Source organism: Nomascus leucogenys, chromosome 11, assembly GCF_006542625.1.
Source record: "Nomascus leucogenys isolate Asia chromosome 11, Asia_NLE_v1, whole genome shotgun sequence".
NCBI lineage: Eukaryota > Metazoa > Chordata > Mammalia > Primates > Hylobatidae > Nomascus > Nomascus leucogenys.
Window position 1 is genome coordinate 7,888,865 of NC_044391.1, and position 23,908 is coordinate 7,912,772.

The 23,908-nt window shown below is 37.8% G+C and overlaps 1 protein-coding gene across 4 annotated transcripts in view; it reads right to left on the reverse strand.

Annotated features, from left to right (window-relative positions):
• The window catches only part of TASP1 (taspase 1), a 259,919-nt gene that overhangs the window by 219,234 nt on the left and 16,777 nt on the right, over window positions 1-23,908 (reverse strand). Inside the window, exon 5 of one of the 4 annotated variants that reach the window (XM_030821990.1) lies at window positions 17,031-17,297. The exons of the other annotated variants lie outside the window; for them this stretch is intronic. The gene's annotated coding sequence lies outside the window, so the exon portion shown is untranslated. The remainder of the gene's footprint in view (window positions 1-17,030; window positions 17,298-23,908) is intronic. 4 annotated transcript variants of the gene reach the window in all.

A 23,908-nucleotide genomic window follows, 5' to 3' on the forward strand; every position in this document is an offset into this window, starting at 1 on the left:
ATAGCATCAAAACATGAAATACTTGGGAATAAACATAATATATACAAGATCTGTACACTGGAAACCACAAAATAATCCTGAGAGATATTTTTTAAATCCAGTAAATGGAAAGAAATACCATGTTCATGAATTGGAAAATTCAATATTATTAAATTGATCAACAGGTTCAACACAATCCCAACATAAATTCCAGCAGTCTTTCTCTTCTTGTAAAGATTGACTAGTCGGTTGTAAAATACTTACGTAAATGCAAAGAAACTAGAATAGCAAAGAAACCTCTGGAAAAGAAATTTAGGGACTCACATTGCCTGATTTCAAGATTTCAAGAATGTGGTATTAACATAAATTTAGATATATAGATAAAAGAGATGGAATAGAGTCCAGAAATAGACACACAGAGAAATGGTCAATTTTTGCCAAAGGTGGCAAGGCAATTCAATGGAGAAAGAATAATATTTTCAAGGAACCGTACTAGAAAAATATACAAAGGAAATAAAAGATATTTACCTCACACAAGAATTCAGGAAAAATTGTTTTTGAAAAGGACCACACACCTACATGTAGGGGTTAAAACTATAAACACTGTAAAAGAAAAAATAGGATAAAGTATTGTGACCTTACATTAGGCAAGGATTTCTTACACAGAAAAACATAAATTATACAAGAAAAAATAATTGAATTTTATCAATTACTTTACTGTTCAAAAGCAATTAAGCAAGCCATTATACATATACATATGTGTATGTATATGCACACATACCTACATACGTAGGTTAGTATGAAAACATGTATTTCCTTGCTCTGTCAGCTGAAAGGCCCTATAAACAATGATACTCCAACAAGCACATCTAGCACCCAAGCTTTGGATTCAAATACTATTCTCCAATAAGGTAACCAGTTTTCCTTGGAGAAATGGCTGATTCTAGGACTGAGGCAAGAAATGTACAAGGTAAGCCTGTCCGGGTGTGGTGGCTCACGCCTGTAATCCCAACACTCTGGGAGGCCCAGGCAGGAGAATCACTTGAGCTCAGGAGTTCGAGACCAGCCTGGGCAACATAGCAAAACTCCATCTCTAAAAAAAAAAAATACAAAAATTAGCCAGGTGTTATGGCAGGCACCTGTAGTCCCAGCTATTGAGAGGCTGAAGTGGGAGGATGGCTTGAGCCTGGGAGGCTGAGGTTGCAGTGAGCTGTGATCATGCCACTGCACTCCACCAGCCTGGGCAACACAGTGAGACAGCAACTGTCTCAAAAAAAAAAAAAAAAAAAAAGAGCCTGGAGCATCTTATACTACCAGAAAGGAAGTGTTCAAAAATAAAAAAAAGAACTCACAATGATGGGGATATATCAAAGGGCCACAAGGGCCAACTGAAAGAGCTCCCAATGGCCAAAGCAGAAACAATTTAAGCAACAAAATAAATAAAGCAGTATTAGACTACAACTAAAAGGATAAAATATAAATATCCATGAGTACATACTGATATAAATTCATTACTGAATGAATAAATACATAAATAGGAGGAAAAAGAAAATTTTTGCAAAAGAATTCCAAAAATATTAGCTACTCCATGCTCAAGAAGGTGAAGCATAACTCCCCACTCCTTAAGTGTGAGGTACGTACACTGACTTCCTTCTGAAGAATACAGTATATGTGTAGAGGGAAAAAAGAATACCTTTACAGTGGAAAAGCCCAGCAAACGCTACACTGTGTAAGGCATATGATAGAAGTCAACATCAACAGCGATAAGTCATGGTCATAATATGTACCCTTGATATCGTATGAGAATGACAATTTATTTCTAAGGTCTTCCACCTAAAAACCCATAACCCCATTCTTTTTTTTTTTTTTTTTGAGACAGAGTCCGCTCAGTCGCCCAGGCTGGAGTGCAGTGGCTCGATCTCTGCTTACTGCAAGCTTCGCCTCCTGGGTTCACACCATTCTCCTGCCTCAGCCTCAGCCTCCCGAGTAGCTGGGACTAGAGGCACCTGCTACCATGCCCCGTTAATTTTTTTGTATTTTTTTAGTAGAGACGGGGTTTCACTGTGTTAGCCAGGATGGTCATGATCTCATGATCTCCTGACCTCGTGATCTGCCCTCCTTGGCCTCCCAAAGTGCTGGGATTACAGGCGTGAGCCACCGCACCCGGCCACCCATAACCCCATTCTAATCATGACAAAAACATCATACAAATCTCAATTGAGGGACACTCCACAAAATACTGGACTAGTACTCCTCAAAAAGGTTATGGTCACAAAAAACAAGGAAAGTCTGAGAAACTGTTACAGCCAAGAGGAACCTAGAAACATGACAACTAAAAATGTAATGTGGTATCCTGGATGGAATCCTGGAAGAGAAAAAAGACATGAGGCAAAAACTAAGAAAATGTGAATGAAGTATGGATGTCAGTTAATAATGTATCAATATAGGTTAATTATGACAAATGTACCTGCTAATTAAGATGCTAATTAGGGAAACTGGATATTAGCATATGAGAATTCTCTAAATCAGTGGTTCCCAACCTTTTTGGCACCACTGGGACCAGTTTCATGGAAGACAATTTTTCCATGGATGGGGTGGGGAATGGTTTTAGAAAGAAGCTGTTCCACCTCAGATCATCAGGCACTAGATTCTCATAAAGAGCAGAGCTCAGGCGGGAATGCTCACTTGCCCACCATTGCCCTCCGACTGTGTGGCCCAGTTTCTAACAGGCCACAGATCGATACCAGTCTGAGGCCCTAGGGTTACAGACCCCTGCTCTAAAATATCTTCACAATTGTTTTGTAAATCTTTAAACTGTTCTAAAGTAAGTTTATTAAAGAAAAATGGGGCCAGGCATGGTGGCTCATGTCTGTAATCCCAGCACTTTGGGAGGCCGAGGCAGGTGGATCACCTGAGGTCACGAGTTCAAGACCAGCCCGGTCAACATGGTAAAACCCCGTCTCTACTAAAAATACAAAAAACAACTGGGCATGGTGGCGCGCATCTGTAATCTCAGCTACTCTGGAGGCTGAGGCTAGAGAATCACTTGAACCCAGAGGGTGGAGGTTGCAGTGAGCTGAGATCACGCCACTGCACTCTAGCCTGGGAGATAAAATAAGACTCCATCTCAAGAAAAAAAGAAAAAAGAAAAATGGGCCAGGCACGGTGACTCACACCTGTAATCCTAACACTCTGGGAAGCTGTGGTGGGCAGACAGCTTGAATCCGGCAGTTCAAGACCAGCCTGAGAAAAATAGTGAAACTCAGTCTCTACAAAAAAAAAAATACAAAAATTTGCCAAGCATGGTGGTACACGCATGTAGTCCCAGCTACCCTGGAGGCTGAGGTGAGAGGATTGATTGAGCCTAGGAGGTGGGGGCTGCAGCGAGCCATGATCATGCCACCACTCTCCAGCTTGGGAAACACAACAAGATCCTGTCTCAAAAAAATAAAAATAAATAAGTGTATTAAAGAAAAATCAAACCACAGTCTGGGAGAAAAATTTTATAAAACATATTATCTCTTAAAGGACTTCTATTCAAAATTTATTTTTAAAAATCCATACATAACACAGTAAGACAATCCAAAGTTTTTAAGAGGCAAACAGTTTTATATTGATTGCAAATAACACATGAAAACATGCTTAGCATCATTAGCCATAAAATGTCTTTTATTGACCAAACTCTATTCAAATTCCCCTGAACTACTTTTCAACTGGGCTAGACTTTTGGACTTCCATGTTTATCTCTGCACTGTTCAATTTTAATAAGAATCTTGCTAAATCAGTCTAACAAGATACTCCCACCCTTGATATCTGGTCACCCTCAATATTTAATCAGATTCCTCATTCTCCACCATCCCCCAAGTGACATCTGATCACTGTGGTCTGTCTCCAGCAAGAATTCTGTTACGTCGATTTAGCTAGAATCTCCCCTTACCTGTGATGTTTCCTCTCAGCAATTTTCCATCCACTCACTCCTACCCAGTTTTTTAGCTATAAATTGTCACTTGTCCATGCTGTATTCAGAGTTGAACCCAATCTCTCTCCCTCACTGCAAAATCCCATAGCAGTTGATATGGTCTGAATGTTTTGTCTCCTTGAAATCTTGTATTGAAATGTGACCTCCAATGTTGGAAGTGGGCCTAGTAGGAGGTATCTGGGGGCGGATACCTCATAGAATGGCTTGGTGCTATTCTCACAGTAATTAGTAAGTTTTCACTGTATGAGTCCATGTGAGATCTGGTTGTTTAAAAGAGCCTGCCACCTCTTCCCTCTCTTTCTTGCTCCCTCTCTCACCATGTGATATACCAACTCCTCCTTTGTCTCCTACCATTATTTTAAACTTCCTGAGGTCTCACCAGAAGCTGAGCTGATGCTGGTGTCATGCTTGTACAGCCTGCAGAGCCAAGAGCCAAATAAACCTCTTTTCTTTATAAATTATCCAGCCTCAGGTATTCCTTTATAGCAATGCAAAAGCAACTAATACAGCAGTGGTTCCTACAGCTATCACAATGGTTCCTCCCTTGAATAAAGCCTGCCTTACCACCTTTCACACGGGTCATAAATAATTTTTTCATTAACAGTAGTCATTAGGGAAATGCAAATTAAAACCACCAGATACCATTATATAACCACTAAAATGACTAAAATTTAAAAGATTGACAAAACTAAGTATTGGCAAAACTGCAGATCTGTGGAAATCTGAATGAATTATATACGTTGCTAGTGAGAACACAAATGGCAAACTGTTTAGCAGTTTTCTTTAAAGTTAAGCATACGCTCACCACAGACTCAGCAATTCTATTCCTAAGTATTTTATCTGTGAGAAATGAAAGCATATGTTCACATAAATTCACATAAAGTCTACATAAAAACATATATATATATATATTACACCCAACAATATGGGTGAATCTCAAAAGCATTACATGAGTTAAAGAAGCCAGTCACAAAAGATCACAAGTTGTATAATTCTATTTAGAATAAAATCTAGGAAAGACTGAACTATAGTGACAAAAAGCAGATAATGGTTGCCAGGGGCCACTGAGGGAGAGGATTCACTGTGGATAGGTATGAGGGAAATTTGAGAGTAACAGAAATGTTAAATATCATGATTGTACTAGTGGTTACACAATTGTATATATTTGTCAAAACTCATCAAATTGTACACTTTACATTGATCAATTTTGTAGCATGTAAATTATACTCCAATAAAGCTGACAAAGAAGTAGTATACCTATTACTTGACATAAACTAATCAGCCTATATACTAACTTGCCCCTTATAAATAATAAAATCACTTTTGGAGGCTGAGACAGGAGGATCACTCAAGGTCAGCAGTTTGAGACCAGCCTGGGCACCACAGTAGGACTCCATCTCTCCAAAATTTTTTTTTTAAATAGCTGGGCGTGGTGGTGCATGCCTATAGTCCCAGCTACTCGGGAGGGAGATCAGGGGGACTGCTGGAGCTCAGGAGCTCTAAGCTGCAGTAAGCTATGACTGCACCACTGCGCTCCAGCCTGGGCAACAGAGCAAGACCTTTCTCTAAAAAAAAATAATAATACGGATCACCTGACGTCTGGAGTTCGAGACCAGCCTGACCAACATGGAGAAACCCCGTCTCTACTAAAAATACAAAATTAGCCGGGCTTGGTGGTGCATGCCTGTAATCCCAGCTACTCCAGAGGCTGAGGCAGGAGAATGGCTTGAACCCAGGAGGCGGAGGTTGCTGTGAGCCGAGATTGCGCCATTGCACTCCAGCCTGGGCAACAAGAGCGAAACTCTGTCTCAAAAAATAATAATAATAATAACAATAAATGTAAATAATTTAAAATAATATACATAAACTTTTTAAGTGGTCATCTGATCTTCTGATGTAACTCATCTTGCATAATTAATAATCATGTCCAGTAAGTAGCCAGTGATCCTTTTAAAATCTGTCAGACTCTGTCACTCCTCTGTTCATAAACCTACAATGGTTTTCTAGCACACTTAGATAAAATCCAAAGTCCTAATTTTCAACATTTACAAGGCCCTACATGATCTGACCCTTCCCTCCCTCTTCCAACTTACTCCCCACATTCTTCTCTCTTACCACACTCCAGCCCACAGTGCGATTCTCTGAGCATACCAAGAACGCCCCTACCTCAGGACTGTTGCATCTATTATTCATTCATTCCTTTGAGATGCTGAGCTTGGTGAGAGATTCTAGTGAAAGATGAGGGCCCATAAATATAGACTGCGTGTGTGTGTGTGTGTGTGTGTGTGTGTGTGTGTGTGTGTGTAAAGATGCATTACATGTATGTATAAATACCTGAGGTCCCATGGTGATTAGTATTATAAAGAAGAATGAGGTGGAATATGAAGGGACAGTGGGTACTTTTCTCTCTGAATAAGAACTCCCTTCCCCAACATCTTCACATGGCTTTCTCCCCCATTTCATTCATGTCTCTGTTCAAAAGCCAGCTTTATCAGAGAGTGCTCCCCTTACTGACTCATCTAGAATAGCATTTCCCCAGCCATTCCCAACTATTCTCTTATCTCTATTTTATTTTTCTTTATGGCACTTTCCGCTACCTGACAGTATACATAATTTTTGTTTGTCTACCTCTCCAAATAGAATTTAAGACCCTTAAATATAAGAATTTGTCTTTTTAGGCTGGATGCGGTGGCTCACGCCTGTAATCCCAGCACTTTGGGAGGCTAAGGTGGGCAGATCACGAGGTCAGGAGATCAAGACCATCCTGGCTAACACAGTGAAACCCCGTATCTACTAAAAATACAAAAAATTAGCTGGACGTGGTAGTGGGCGCCTGTGGTCCCAGCTACTCGGGAGGCTGAGGCAGAAGAATGGCGTGAACCCGGGAGGCGAAGCTTGCAGTGAGCCGAGATCACACCACTGCACTCCAGCCTGGGCGACAGAGCGAGACTCTGTCTCAAAAAAAAAATAAAAATAAAAGAATTTGTCTTTTCAGGTGCTATATCCCAATATGTAGGGCAATGCCTGGGACATGGCAGGTAGGTAATCAATAAGTATTTGCAGAATGAATGAATAGCAGTTAATTATAACTAGATATAAACAGAGTAATTATTGTGAGCTATAACCCCTTAAGCAAGCTGATGCTTATTCATTCTTACAGGTTGCTCCTATAGAGAAATGTCAGGAAAACGTAGTGGAGTGTTAAGAATCTAATCTTTTCATGATTAAAACAAGAGAAATTAAATGAACTTAGGCAACAGTATTTTCTGTTTCTAAAAAATGGAATTCTAAAAGCAAAATATATTTTAAGCTTATTCATAACTTTTCAAGGAGACACGGCTTTAAAAAGTGAGATGCCCTTTGACTAACCAACACAGCAAAGACAGGGCAGAAAGGCCAAGAGGCAAGTCAGGAGCTACTCTCCCACCATGACATGGAAACCCTTTCCTATTAACGAAATTTTGGAACCCCAAGCCAAGGCAAAGATCTGCAAAGTATTACTCTTTCACTATAAACCACAACTTGTATTACCCATTTAATGTCCTCTGCTGAAGGCATAAAATAAGAACTGTTTGCAAGACTCCAGGGTATACTGTATCTCTGAGGATCTATTATGAGACCTCTATTAATAGCTCTTACAGATGCAAACAATTTAGTTTTCAAATACTGTACAAAAACTAGACTGGCACATTATAAAATCATTTTTATCTAAAATGATTTATGTTTGTCCAATTTCCAATCTTCCTTTAAGGAGAAGTCAGACATTAACAGGAAATTACTAATATGTTAGTACTCACACTCTGTCACTCAAGTACAAATTCAACAAACACATCATTAGACACATGAAATAAAGTAGAATATATAACTCTTGTTGAAAATTGAATGTCCTATCAAAATCATTTTAATTGAGTTGGCCAACACGATGAAATGCCATTTTCACTAAAAATACAAAAATTAGCCAGGCGTAGTGGTGGGTGCCTGTAATCTCAGCTACTCAGAAGGCTGAAGCAGGAGAATCACTTGAACCTTGAACCTGGGAGGCAAAGGCTTTAGTGAGCCAAGACTGCACCACTGCACACTCCAGCTGGGCGACAGAGCAAGACTGTCTCAAAAAAAAAAAAAATCATTTTAATTACTAACTTCATTGATAAGCAGGTACCTTTAACCTTCTAAAGCTGAGAAAGGTGGGGAAAAAGCTTTTGAAATGAACTTTCTTGCATCTTTTTAAAAGAGTTACAAAAACAGGATATGTACTCCATGTCATTATACTCTTTTTCAAACTAACACTAGTAAAACTTGTACGATATGCCTATCTTAACTAGCACTATTCTAAGAATTACTAATTTTCTGGTATCCCAACATCAGTTTTCATTTACAGGATGAATGGAAGCCAATGAAACTGTATTACTGACTGAAAAAATCATTTGGGGATTTTTTTTTTGTTTAGCAGCCAATTAAGCTCAAATTTTCAAGAATTGGATGGTTAAAAGATTTCCAATTTAGATTCCTCTGTGATAGTATAGGTTAAGAGTCATTAATTCAACAAATATTTATTGGGCACCATTGTACCAGGCAAATCTTTTCTGTAAAGGGCAAGATAGATTAACTAGTTCAGGCTCTGTGGGCCACATAGGCAATGCTACAACTACTGAGCTCTGCCACTGTAGCACAAAAGCAGCAACAGAAAATACACAAATGAATAAGCATGGCTGTGTTCCAATAAAACTTCATTTATGGATACTGAGATATGAATTTCATCTATTTCTCTGGTGTCATGAAATATTATTCTTCTTTTGATTTTGTTTCAACCATTTAAAAAAGTGAAAATCATTCTTAGTTTGCAGGCCATTCAAAACCAGGCATCTGGCCAGATTTGGCTTTCAGGCCATAGTTGGCCAATCCTTGATCTAAACCACAGGGATATAGCAGTGAACGAAACAGAAAAACATTCTTACCTACATGGAGCCTCAATTCTAGCTAAGGGAGACAAACAATAAGAAATTAAATACATTAGATAACATGTCAGATAGCAGTAAACACAAGAGTGAAAAAATAAAACAGGTAAGCAATAGGAGTACTGGGGATGGTCAGAGGGCTTTTATTAAAAAGAAAACTACAGCAGTAGTTACAATTTATTTTTCATTTTTTTGGACATAATTTCAGACTTATAGAAAAGTACAACAGTCTAGTATCTAGACTATATAAAGAGCTCCAAATCTCAATAACAACCCAAAAAAATCAATTTGAAAATGGGCAGAAAACTTGAACAGACTCAAATAAACATTTCTACCAAAAAGATACCCAAATTGCTACAGGCACGTTAATATATTCAACATCAGGGTCATCAGCGAAACGAAAACCAAAACTACAAAGACTTTATTTCACATCCATAAGGACAGTTACGATGACAAAAACAGAAAATAATAAGTGCTGACAAAGATGTAGAAAAATTATAACTTCACATATTGCTGCTGGAAATGCAAAAAGGGTTCATTCAGTTGCCATGGAAAAAGGTTCAACAAAAAGTTAAACACAGGCCAAGCGCAGTGGCTCACACCTGTAATCCTAGCACTTTGGGAGGACAATGCGGGCAGATCACTTGAGGTCAGGAGTTCGAAACCAGCCTGGCCAACATGGTGAAACCCCATCTCTACTATTTTTAAAAATTAGCCGGGCATGGTGGTGGGCGCCTATAATCCCAGCTACTCAGGAGGCTGAGGCAGGAGAATTGCTTGAACCTGGCAGGCGGAGGTTGCAGTGAGCCGAGATGGCACCATTGCTCCAGCCTGGGCAACAAGCGCGAAACTCTGTCTCAAAAAAGAAAAAAAAAAGTTAAATATAGAATTAATTACCATATGACCTAGCAATTTCACTTCTAGGTATATACCCAAAAGAACTGAAAAAAGTTACTCAAATACCTATACAAGAGTATTCACAGCAACACTATGCACAATAGCCAAAAGGTAGAAACAACCCAAATGTTCATCAATGGATGAATGGATCTGGAATGAAACAAACTGTGATAGATACATGAATAATGTTGAATACTGCTCCTCCAAAAAATGAAATACTGATACATGCTACACTGTGAACAAACTTCAAAAACATTATTCTAAGTGAAAAAAGCCAGACAGCGAAGGCCACATAAATGGCATGATTCCATTGATATAAAATATCCAGAATAGGTAAATCCAAGGACAGAAAGAAGATGGGTGGTCCACAAGGGGGAAAGGATAAAAGAATGAAGAGCAACTGCTTGATGAGTATGAGGTTTCCTTTGGGGAGATAAAAATGTTTGGAACTGAAAGTGGTAGTTGCACAACACTGTGAGCATTTTAATGCCGTGGGATTATGCATTTTAAAATGCTTCATTTTGTATTCTAAGAATTTCACTTCAATTTAAAAAGGCAGACACAAAAAAATACATAATATATGATTCCATTTACATGAAGTTCTAGAACAGGCAAGACTAACATATGGCAATAGGGGTCAGGACCAGTGTTACCCTGAGGTGACTGAAGGGGGCACAAGGGGCCTTCTGGAGGGCAGAAATGTTCCGTTTGTTGATCTGGGTGCTAGTGACACAGGGCCATGTTCACTCTGAAAAAAATTCATGAAGCTGTCCCTTGAAAATAAACGTGTATAGTTTTCCATATGTATACTATACACACAAGAAAGTTTTGAAACTATAAATTTTCAAAATAAGATTGCAAATTTTTAAAAAACTGTTACCATTGTGAATTAAAGGGTCCAAAGGATCTCTCAGTATTATTTCTTATGCCTGCAAGTATCCACAATTAACTTACAAAGTTTTTTTTTAAAGAGTCAAAGAATTAAAATTCTAGACTCCCATCCCCAAAGATTCTGGTCCAGGTCATGAATCGAAAGCTAGGGAATCATCATTTTTTAAAATAAGCTACCTCCAACAATTCTAATCCAGCCCTCACCTTGAGAAACTCCAATGTAAATGAACTCCATCAGCTGCTTAACTTCATATTCTCCATGAGCCACATCTTGAGGGGGCTTGTAAAGGCATCTATTGCAACAGCATAGAGGATATTGGGAGTAAAAAAGCTACAAATGATCCATGAGAGGCTACAAAAGCTAACCACTCTGGGGCTAGGATTCAACCCTGGAAAAAAAATTAGATGGACTGGAGAAAAGTTAATAAAATGGGAGACAGTCAATGGTAAATAGACATAGAAACCTTTCTGGGCAATCATCACAAAGACAGCCATAAATATTATCCACAAAACAGTGATTTTTCTTATGTTTTCCATTAAGATGTAATGCAATCAAGATAAGATAAATGATGTTGGAAGCTAAATATCCTTTAGGAAGTTATGAGGACAAAGTGTGAAAATCAGGGCAGTATGCTTGGACTTACGGTAAGTTCCTTCATCACAAACAGTAAAAACAATATTTCACTCCTGGGACTAGAAGTAAATAAACAATTTGGTTCAACCTTATTTGGGTCACAGAGGTTTTTGATCTGCTTTAGCTTCAGGTCAAAATTTTTAGAGTGATATACTTTGGTATTAGTTCAAATTGTTTCAATGAGGAATTTTTTTGAAAAGTCTGGTTTGATTTGAAGTTCATTTTCAAAATAAAAATATTTAAGTCCAATTCCTATTCTGAAAAATTAAATCAAAGCTCATTCTGGCTTTACTATTAGTTTGGTAGAAATCCCTTTTACAACAATTCGCAACCTCTAGACCATTAAATTAATGACCATTAAACCATACATTCATTTCCCTGGCCCTTGCAACAAGACAAAAGTTGGCATCTCTGTCCAAGACTTATTTCCAGCTATACCTTAAAATGAAGTACAGTGCTACACAAGCTCCTACACTCAAAAGAACCAGCTGCCACTTAGCTCTGGCAGATTGTAGCCCTGGGAGAATTCATGCTCCATGTGGCCAGATCTCATTTTTGCCAAGATGATATAGAAGTCCAGATGCTTATATTAGTCTCCTCATTTTTACATGTTGACAACAAATTCCAGTTTTTAAAAGCTAGTCTATGGGCCAATCAACACGCATCTGTGAAATGTCTCTTTTGCAATCTCTGGCCTACATCACTTTGTAAGATTAAGAAGGTCTCAAGCTTCTCCAGATGCAAAATCTAAGCTTGCGTAAATCTTCAGTTTTCCATACAATACAGGTTTCAGGCAAAACAGCTCTTTGACACAAATGACAGTCCTAACAACAAATTTTATTATCATGCTTAAATATTTAAAATATTGAATTACCTCTTGCTACTTAAAGAAACAATATGGAAGTAACCTGTACTGCAGTCTACCAAGTGTCAACTCACCTTTACTAAAAAGAGTCAGATTTGTGGTCAGAAATGCTGCATATCTTCCGATTATAACAAATAAAATTTGTAATACCTTTTTCCTTCTCCAAAATGAGTCAGATGAGCTTTCTACTCAGAGTCCACAGGAAGTCATGGTATTTTTCTCAAATACCAGAAAACTAATAAAATATCACGGTATTTTTCTCAAATATCATTAGCATAGACAACTTTGTCTACAACTTTACCCAGTGGTAAACTGCCTATCAAGATAAAACATGATATTCTTTCTAGAACTAGTAATTTGTAGCAAACACACATACACACACACACACAAACACACACACACACACACACACATATCCCCATACACAGAAGCGCATGGGAAGTGGGGCTATAATGTTCAGGTAACATGCAAAAATGGCAAAGATATAATCAGGTAAAATAATTATAGGATAATGAGAATCTGTCTATAAATTAGATAATCAGCCCCCACATGGGCAAAAGTTGACTCTTCCATTCCCACTATGAACGTTAACGACTTCAAGATCAAGAAAGTAGGCACATGACATAAAATAAGTATTAAATTTTGAAGAAATCCTGGCATTCAGATGGACAGGGTTTATGGAAGAAAAATTCTCTGGTAAACATAGAAACAGTAACAAGATAACCAACTCAGATATCTGTTCAAGTACCCTGCCCAAGAAATTAAAATTACTAAACCCAGGACTTGCCCCTCCATCTTCTCTCCCAGCGTGCCCATTCACCATTTCTCTGCACTTATTTTAGGATATAGAGGATGAGTTTGAAGGATGTAAATCTATCAATTATACTGCACTTTGTTCAGTTCTGGAAAAAATGCTCAATGAAAAGAAGGTAAAACTATGGCAAAACTTTTTTATTAGTAATAAATTTAACTGTGTTAACCTTGTTTTCCATGACAAAATAATCAGAGAATATGGACAATAATAGAGATCTGCAACACAGAAGCCACAAGAGGATTAATAATTCCTTCTAAGTTTTGGTGCAAGATTGATCAAAAAAGCAGAATTTTCATAACTGGAGCTAATCACATTATTTGTTATCATGGGACGACAGAAAGCAAGGTCAGAAAGAAGCTAGACTTATCATCCAATTTAATATCCAGTTTGCAAGTAGTTGCTAACTACAGCTTAAAATATTTCCAGGGAAGTTATATATCCATGTGAACATGAACATGTTGTGCCAAAAACACAGAAAACATGCAGTTCCCATATAGCAGAGGGTGATTTGCCATTATAAACACTCTTAAGTTAATGCTTGTACAGGAAAATTAGTAGATATTTGCAAATTCATTTTCAGGTCACTGAAAATTAAAGCCAGAAAGCCTATTTTCATCCATGTATTGAAAAAAGGCACATGAGATTATGTCTGTAGTGATGCTGCCTGTTCTTAGACTTATTCTCAGTCACATATGAACATTTTGACCCTAATACTGGCCAATTATAAACAATTATGACATGTGTTACTGAGCTATATATTATTATGTTTGAGGCTGTAGCCAATTAATATTACATTTATAAAGAGTAAAAAGTTCAAGAATTAATGAACTTTAACCAATAAGTTTCAGCAGAGTTAGCCACAAAACACTTTAATTAGGCCCAAATGAACTATCTTTCATTCATTAATACAGAACCACAGGGCATACTTGGAAACCAGAGGCTCAATTATCTTAAAAAAGTTCCTAAGGCAACAAAAAACTTTCCATTTTTGTTCCGTAAACTGCTCCTAAACGACAAGGTATTTTTTCTTTTTTGGCATTCTCTTTTCTCCCTATCTCAGGACATATTTACAGATGCACTGGCTGCTTTACAGATATGCTAAAAGTTCTTGCTGCAGTTGATCAAAGTTGGAATGTCTGAGGAAATTACTCAACTTAGACAGCCTGGAATTATATCTAGCCAAATAGTTAGAGCACTCTACTTTCAACATGTGTTAAAGTAATATTTTAGCTATCCTGGATGTAAGTTGAGAGATCATTTGTTTGCATCACATTCTGTGAACACTTGAGTCAAACAGAGTATGTTGAATACCAGGTTTTAGTATCTGCGACAGTTCATTTTTTTAACTATTCAATTTACAAAAGACAACATCCTTCATTAAAAAAAAAACCCCTCACACAACAACATATGTAGTAGAAACTAAGGCTTTTTATGATCTTCTTAAAGTGCCCAAGCTTTTCTGGAACTGTCAGAAAAAATTGAACCAATGTTAATATTTGTTCATTAGAGCATTTGTTAATCTGACATAAAATATTCTGTCCAAAAATGGAAACTTTACTTTTTCTTGCACTGCCCACTATGAGCTCAAGATATTTTTATTATTTAAAATATTTTCACAAAAAGACACTGCACATCTGCACTCACCTCCTTTCTATTACTAATCTGCCTAATTTACAAGGACACATACAACATAATTAAGCAGAAAAATGACATCACAACAGTTTTCACATTTTTTAATTGAAAGCCATATAATTACAGTACAGTTAGTTACTTGTCAAAAACATAACACAAATCTCTAAAACAAAATATTGGCTTCAATAAACTTTCACATCTGAAATAGTTTTAAACTTTGTTTTAGTTGGACTCTTTATGATATCGAGGAAGAAGTTAGTTAGCACACACAGTACCTGAAATTGTCCTTTCCACATGAGCTAAAACAGAAAAGACAAATGTACCTGTTTCTCCAGTACTACTAAATTTGGCAGCCACTTATACTTCCCTTCAACCTAAATAATTATACCTTTTAACCATATTGACAATAATATGGAAACATCACTCAAGAAGAACCTAACAGACCATGGAATTATAATAATTTAAACCATGCTTTTATCAAATGACATGGTCAGAACTGGAGAGGAAAGAGGGATACTAGTAACTTTTAAGTCCTCTACTAAGCTTTTTTTAATAAAAAGACTTCCAACCCACTAGAAAATGTTGCTTACATTTGCACATACTCCAGAAAAGGGAAACATACATAAATTCCCCACTCTGAATGTGTTATAGTGTTGATGTCCTGTGTTACAGTACATGCATGTCATGAACTGTCAGGAAATGTGTACACCATGCAGGAGGCTGGACCCTGAGTGAGAATGACTGCCAGTAAAAACTACCTGGCAATGGGAATGGCCAAAGAACTTTTGTCAACTGGAATGTCTAAGATTCAACTTTAAGGTGATTTCTATAGTGAGGTACAATCCTTCGTTATTCTAACACTTAGGTAATGAACACATGAAAGAGAAAGAAAGAGAAAGAGGAGAGCAAGATTTAGAATCTTGATGAGAATCTGGTTTTTTTTTTTCTTTTTTTGAGACAGAGTCTTGCTCAGTCACCCAGGCTGGAATGTGGTGGCGCGATCTCGGCTCACTGAAGCTCCACCTCCCAGGTTCACGCCATTCTCCTGCCTCAGCCTCCCGAGTAGCTGGGACCACAGGCACCGGCCACTATACCCGGCTAATTTTTTTTTTTTTTTTTTTTTTTTTGAGACGGAGTCGCCCAGGCTGGAGTGCAGTGGCGCAATCTCGGCTCACTGCAAGCTTCGCCTCCCGACACCCGGCTAATTTTTTGTATTTTTAGTAGAGACGGGGTTTCACCGTGTTAGCCAGGATGGTCTCGATCTCCTGACCTCGTCATCCGCCCGTCTCGGCCTCCCAAAGTGCTGGGATTACAGGTGTGAGCAACCGTGCCAGGCTGAGAATCTTAAAAATTATGTAACTTAAGTTTCTTCCTCATTCTTTTCCAGATTCTGAATAAAGGGGTGGGTTTGAGAGATGGAAAAAAACTTAAAATAAAAAGGTAGTCTTTGAAATTAAACACCATCATACCAGCCTGTGATTTTCCAAACATAGAAAAATCTTATTAGCCTACATCCTTCATTACCAAGAGCAAAACAAACAAAAACAGTAGATGTTAAGGTATAAACCTGATGCTGCAAATGATACAGATCCAAACAAACACAAATACACACACACACACAATGATTCAAAAATCACAACACTATAAATCCTAGGACCAATGAATCTAATTAAATCCCTTTTGTGTAATACCCCTATTAATATAGGACTAGAAGACATTTTACACTCAAAAATCCAAAAGTCTAAATTGCTTCCACATAGTCAAAAAGACAGGATTTCCACTAACTCTACCACACTACCATATGTGGCTTTAGGTAGCTCAAAACTGAATTCCAAAATGAAGTATATTTTTGAGAGTAACAACTCCCAGAGAAAAACAAGGGCATACATATAGAGCTCCATGCTCCTCAGGAACTGCTAGGTCTGATCTTGGACCCTCTCTTCTACTACATTCAGCCAGGATGAATATATCTGATGAGATCCAAATACCTCATCAAGAAATGGCTGGAAAAAGCTAAAATCGTTTTTCATGTTCCCATTACTACAAAGTAAAAGCATGACAAGCTCTATACTTAAGTGTTTTGACTTGGTCAAAAGCTAACACCGGGTTTGCTACCGTGTAAAATTAATCTAGAATGTAATCATTGATTCTGCTTTCTTTTTATTCTTTTTTTTTTAAAAAAAGGTGGTTGGGGAAGAAATCACTGCTTTTCCATTAAGCAGGTACTTTGTGCTAGAGAGCATGTGTCATTTCTAGGGTCTCAGAAAAAGAACAGATGTATCTATGTGTAAACACAAACAGTAAGTTACAAGTTGCCCCTTGGTACTAAAGGCAAGAATCAGCATCGGTACTCAAAAAAGTGTTTTAAAAAGAGTGTAACTTACTTTTACTGTCCCAGGCTAAATGGGCTCTGTCTGGTGCTTCTTTGTCTGCACATGGCCACCCACAGCCTGTCTTCTAATTAAATCAATGCTCTAGCAGCAGAACAAGCAAACAAGTTGCCTCCCATCTGCGTACAGCTCTTCAGGACACATTTCCCTTGTTCAGAAGGTGGAAATTCTTGGGAGAGGTGATTTTCTCTGCCTCTTCACAAGAAGAACATGGATACTTGGCTGGATGCAACTCCATGAAGTGTAACTGTGTGTGTACACCTCAAAAAATAAAACAAAAAATGCAGAGAAACATAAAGACTCCATAAACAGCTGGAATACACAGAAATACTGAAGCACCACTGGGAATACTGCTAAACAGACAGGCAAAATAGGGTGTTTCAAATAATCAAAAATACCAAGTTAAGAAAAAAAAAAGGAAAAAAGAGCACCTAAGGTCAAAACTCAAATTTCATGCAATGAAAACATTCTAAGTACTACAAAAGAAAAAAGGTAAATCTTCTACTTCACATACATAGAAACACATCCCACTCCCCTTACAGAGAATAAAAGATATTATCAATGGAAGAGAAAAATGAGATTTTCAAGGGTGGTAGGTCTAAAATTAGACTCACCAGCCACATTACAGTTAATGAGCACTTAAGTAAATGTGAGCTAAATGCATCAAGCTGTCTTTCCAGTGTGGTCAGCTCTACTGGGGGGCAGGGGGTGCTGGGGAAAGAGCAAGGGACTACTCTGCTTATGAAAATATAATTTCTACAAAAATAAAAATGTACAGGAAACTGGAGATGCTTGTTTATTTAAATAATTTTAAACTTCCCAAATAACAGAAATGACCTTAAAGCAGATGCCCCTCCTTTTTTAGCAGTAAAAACCAAATGACTGAAGTAGGGTAGGGAGCAGGGTGTGGTTAAGCATCTGCTCACAAGAAAACTTGTTTTAAGTGCGGTGAGGGAAAAGGGAAATGTATCAGCCCTTCCCAATGTCCCCTTCCATCCTAGGTATGCCCATATGCCATCAGGAAGCCACGCCATCTCCATGACCACTAGGCATTTCAAGGACTGGCAGGCCTTAGAAGTTTCTTCTATCCCGCTGAGGCACACAGACAATTCCAGCCAGAAGTATAAAGCCCAGGGAAGAGAATATGGCCTATTCCTGTAGCTGCACAAGAGGCCTGGGCTGGGGTCCACTCACAATTAACTACTCAAGTATGACCAACATTCCCATTCTGGAGATCCCTGCCTTAAAGAAATGCAGACCTGCCTGGGCACGGTGGCTCACACCTGTAATCCCAGCACTTTGGGAGGCCGAGGCGGGTGGATCGCTTGAGGCCAGGAGTTCAAGACCAGCCTGGGCAACATGGCAAAACCCCGTCTCTACTAAAAACACAAAAAAATTAGCCAGGTGTGGTGGCGCACGCCTGTAGTCCCAACTACTCGGGAGGCTGAGGCATGAGAATCATTTGAACCTGGGAGGTGGAGATTGCAGTGAGCCAAGATCATACCACTCCACTCCAGCCTAGGTGACAGAGCAAGAATCTGTATGAACAACAAAAAAAATGTAGAGATACAGACAAATGTATAACAGTATTATATATAATAATATAAATATATAATGAGAATACCTACTTTCTTTCTCTTACATACCAAAATATCAGTCATCTGAACAAGTTATTCTTTTTTTTTTTTTTTTTTTTTTTTTTGAGACAGAGTCTTGCTCTGTAGCCCAGGCTAGAGTGCAGTGGCGCGATCTCGGCTCACTGCAAGCTCCGCCTCCTGGGTTCACGCCATTCTCCTGCCTCAGCCTCCCGAGTAGCTGGGACTACAGGCGCCCGCCACCATGGCTGGCTAATTTTTTGTATTTTTAGTAGAGACGGGGTTTCACTGTAGTCTCAATCTCCTGACCTCGTGATCCGCCCGCCTCGGTCTCCCAAAGTGCTGGGATTACAAGCGTGAGCCACCGCGCCCGGCCTTGAATAAGTTATTCTTAAAGGACTTCCCTAGAGTTTACAAGCAAGCAATATTTGTATTACACAGAGATCCAAAGACAATGAACTGTTTTTAACAGAATGACTAAAAACTTGGCCCAATATGATCTGCCCTATAAACACTAAAGCATTTGGACAAGAAACGAGTTTTAACCATGAATTAGGATCTCCCCTGACCACAGGGAGCTTTAAAGCATGAATCAAGTGAATAAAAAACTTCACAGTCCATTTTTAATAACAGAAGTTCAACAAAAGATTTTTAACAAAGGAACCTGTATAATTTGCCTTTTACTACATAAAACCTAAAAGCTATTCCTATCACTATTCATTTTTTTTTTTTTCTTTTTAGACAGAGTCTCACTCCGTAGCCCAGGCTGGAGTGCAGTGGCGCAGTCTCGGCTCACTGCAACCTCTGCCTCCTGGGTCCCGGTTCAAGCAATTCTCCTGCCTCAGCCTCCCAACTAGCTGGGATTACAGGAACGAGCCACCATGCCCAGCTAATTTATATATTTTTATTAGAGACCGGGTTTCACCATATTGGCCAGGCTGGTCTTGAACTCCTGACCTCGTGATGCGTCCGCTTCGGCCTCCCAAAGTGCTGGGATTACAGGCGTGAGCCACCGTGCCCAGCCCCTATCACTATTCTTAATACACAGTATTCTACCTACCAAAATAATCAGTTTTCAGAATGAATTAACCAAAATTTCTCAAAGGTTACCACAAGATCTTCAAAACCTCTGCCAAATTCATCAGTTTTCTCACAAAAGATTATAAATTACCTTCCAAAAGTCTGTCATTCATATTTCACCTATTATTACTCATTAGACTTTTTTAAATCAGGTCTTCGTACTTTTTAAGAAAAACACCAATGTGCAAAAGGAGCTTCAGGCAGTATTTTATAAATAGTTCACTTTCTATCAGAATCCATGAAACACTTTCTACTTTAGAAACAATCCTAAGAAAATGGTAGCATCATGACTCACCCAGTTCTATATCCAATTTTCTCAAAAAAGAAATTCACATCAGAAGTTATACCATGTGAAATATGCAAAATTATGGTCTGCAATCTTAAATCCACTGTCACTACTTGATCCAAAACTATTTCAAAGGCAGCCAAAAAAGCAACTGTCATCCAAATGTATAGTCCCAAATATGAAGACCAAATTCTTTCACAATATTAATCTTCTCTGCTGTGAGTGAAACCAGAGTTGTACCATCCAGTGAACAGAATTCACTTTCTCATCAGTTATTAAGATAATCTCAAAAAAGCTATATAAAACAACAGGAATCAATCAATTTACCAATAAATCATTAAAATATCATCTATAAACTGACCTTTCCATTTCCTTCCCTACATTTTGAAGATAAACAAAATATACTTTGGAGTAATATTGTTTGCATTTCCACACTGCAGAAAACCTCTCATACAGAAGCAGCCACCTTCCCTCCCAAAACTCTAAAGGAAGAAGGTGGTCAATTTAATAGATAGGAACTTTTGCACCCGCCCCTCCTTTACTTAAATGAAGAAAACACCTCATTCTGGTGTCCAGAAGTGACAGTCTTAAGATGACATCACTTGTCTGCAGTGGTGGTAAAGAAAAATAAAACCACACAAAATTATCAGTCTCTAAGAAAAGCTAAAAAATGATATGTCTGCATAATTCCCTTCAGTGTGTGTGTGTGTGTGTGTGTGTGTGTGTGTGTGTGTGTGTGTCTGTGGTATTTACATACACACACACACACACACATATACACATATGTCTTTTGCCTTGTCTCTTCCTCTTCCCCTGCATGTTGTTAAGAACAGTGTACTTTTCACTATTTGGGAAAATACAAATTATCACATTTTTTAAATATACGGCCAGATACTCTTTCTAGGCAATAAAGACTATTAAAACATTTCAGTCATTTCAATCCACAATTAGTATTTAAGGAATTCACATCAATTTCAATATCTGCCTAAGTAATAATATAACGGGCAAGTTTTTAAAATATGTTTATGTATTGTTTCCTTAAGCTCAGTGGCAAGAACATCATTTTTTAAATCAAAAAGTATATCCCAAAGTCTAAAGAGAAAAGAACAATGACTGTTTGCATCTGTTCAATAATCCAGACATGACTTAACTAAATAGACTGACCAAAACTAAAGATAAGTGTTTACTCTCAAATTAAATATAACGCATTATTAATAAGGCTCTCCAGAATTTTTCTCAGCACTTTTCAGTATTCCGAAAGGACTCAATACTGCTACTTATATTTCTCTAAGTACAGCAAATATTAGAATCCAATCTTCTTACATCTTTCCATTGACCCAAGCTATTACAATACTTCCCCAACTGAACTCCATCTGAAAACCTATCCTGTTTTAAGGTGATGAATCACAATTATTCAAGGTGAGAGAAACTGCAGGCGGCAGTATAAGCATGATTTCCAACATAATTCTTAAGATTTAGGAAAATTCTTCCAGTTAGTGTAAGCTTAACCTTAAACTATTAACATATATTTCAATCAAAGAGTCCATAGAAAAGTTAATTGTTAAAGATAATTAATTGAAATTCTTCCACAAATTTAATAATTAAAAGTTGAGGCCAGGCACGGTGGCTCACGCCTGTAATCACAGCACTTTGGGAGGCCAAGGTGGGTGGATCACCTGAGTTCAGGAGTTCAAGACCACCCTGGTCAACATGGTGAAACCCCATCTCTACTTAAAAAAAAAAAAAAAAATACAAAAATTAGCCGGGTGTGGTGGTGCATGCCTGTAGTCCCAGCTACACGGGAGGCTGAGGCACAAGAATCACTTCAGCCTGTGAGGCAGAGGTTGCAATGAGCCAAGATCGCACCACTGCACTCCAGCTTGGGCTACAGAGTGAGAATCCATCTCAAAAATATATACATAAAAAAAATAAAATAACTAAAAGTTGAGATGTGGGATGCACTAAAGTCACTTGGGGAAGAATTCTATGCTACCATTATCCTTATGACTTATTCCAATCAAAAATAATAGAACAAGAAATTTTTTTTCCTTTAAATTCATATCCGCACTCTTAAAAAAACACAAGTTATCCGAAACTGTAAGTCCACTTACTCAGGAGAAACTCATTATTTCAAAATGTATTTTTATCATTTTTAAGTATAAATAAGTAAACCCCTTAAAAGTAGGATTCAACACTAGGGGAAAATAGAATGAAATATTAAACATGATATATAAGCATGACTTAGGAAAATTAAAGTTATTCTAAGATGAAAAGAGAAACTTAATTTTATTCAGTTTTGCATTCATAGTTGCCATTCTAGTATATTCTCCAGACACTCATTAACCTTCTTTCCCAGACCTACAGTGACTCCATGCAAGTAATTTTCAACTAACAATTGAATTAGTTAAGTTAGATGAAGCCCTCTTTGTGTGTTTGTTTTGAGTAAAAGTAACATTTGGTGGTAAATACATCTATCTTCTTTCTTATGTCGTTTTTCTCCTCTTATCCTCAACATATAATTAACCTTTCTTTGATGCTGTAAAACTTGTCATTAATAGTTACCATAAACATTCATCTCATAGATACCATTTCCAAAGCACCTCATAACTGTAATAATTGCTAACAATTATGGGGTGCTTACTACGTACCACACACTGTTCTAAGAGACTGTCATGTATTAGTCATATACTAACTCAGTTAATCTTCACAACTCTATGAAGTGGGATTTATTATCCTCATAAATAGGGAAACTGAGTCAAGGACAGACTGTGCCACACCCACGGACACATGGCTAATGACTGGTACAGCTGGTATAAAATGTATCAGTCATATTAGGAGGGCATTACACATCCCCATATCAGATTCAATAGAACTAGGTGCCCACCATATACTTTCACCTTCCTTGACTACATTAGGACCAATCTGAGAAATTAAAATCTACAAAGCATGATCAAAAGCTCAGGTCCACAATTAAGCATGAGAATATACAGAAAGTTCAGGTCCACAATTAAGCATGAGAATATACAGAAAACATGGCTAGGACTTTTGGTAAACACCTGGGCAATTTTCACAAGGAAAGGCATGAAAGGGTACGTGCCTTGGTATGAGAGCCTAAATACAAGGGCCACAACCCAGTCAACCTGGATATGTCGACTTTAACTATCATCTCCTCCCTCAAACTTACCATTGTTTTTGTTATCATGTCTTACTTGATTCCCTAAGTAGTATTCTCAACCAGAAAAATATTTTTCACAATAATCCTCTCAATTGATTGACACAAATCTATCTTCTCCAAGTTTGAGCAGCAAGTCAATCTTCTGAAGACCTCAATATCCCCTGCACAAATTCATCAAGGTTCCAAATCAAGAGAACAGAGAGAACCTCACTCTAGAGTATAAAAAATTATGGCAAACGTGAGAGCCTCCCCACTCAATTATTCGATGTCCACAGTAAACTGGGGACAAACCTAACCATAACACTGGGACAAGGCACACTTCACAGCACACAATTTCAGGGTATATATCTAACTGTTAGGTTCATGAAGAATCTTCCCCTTCTACTTTAGGCACTCCTAGACAGTTGGAATTTTTCTTTTATTTTTAAACAACAGAACATACAACACTTTTTGGGGGTTAACTTCAAGGATTTTCCTACTGAAAATGGGAAACTTAAGTATCCAATCATTAACTTTTGTATTCATGAATCTCACAAAAAAAAAAAAAAGAAAAGAAAAGAAAGGAATTTAACCAACTTTCATGTTACTCAGAAAAGTCACCAATGAAAACGACGATATCATAGGCTTCTTCATAACTTTGCTAATATTGGTGGGAAACACTGGTCATATAATTTATGGTTGACTAACTCAACAGTTTCATGTCATTTAAGAACAATAAAGATAAACTCACAAATAT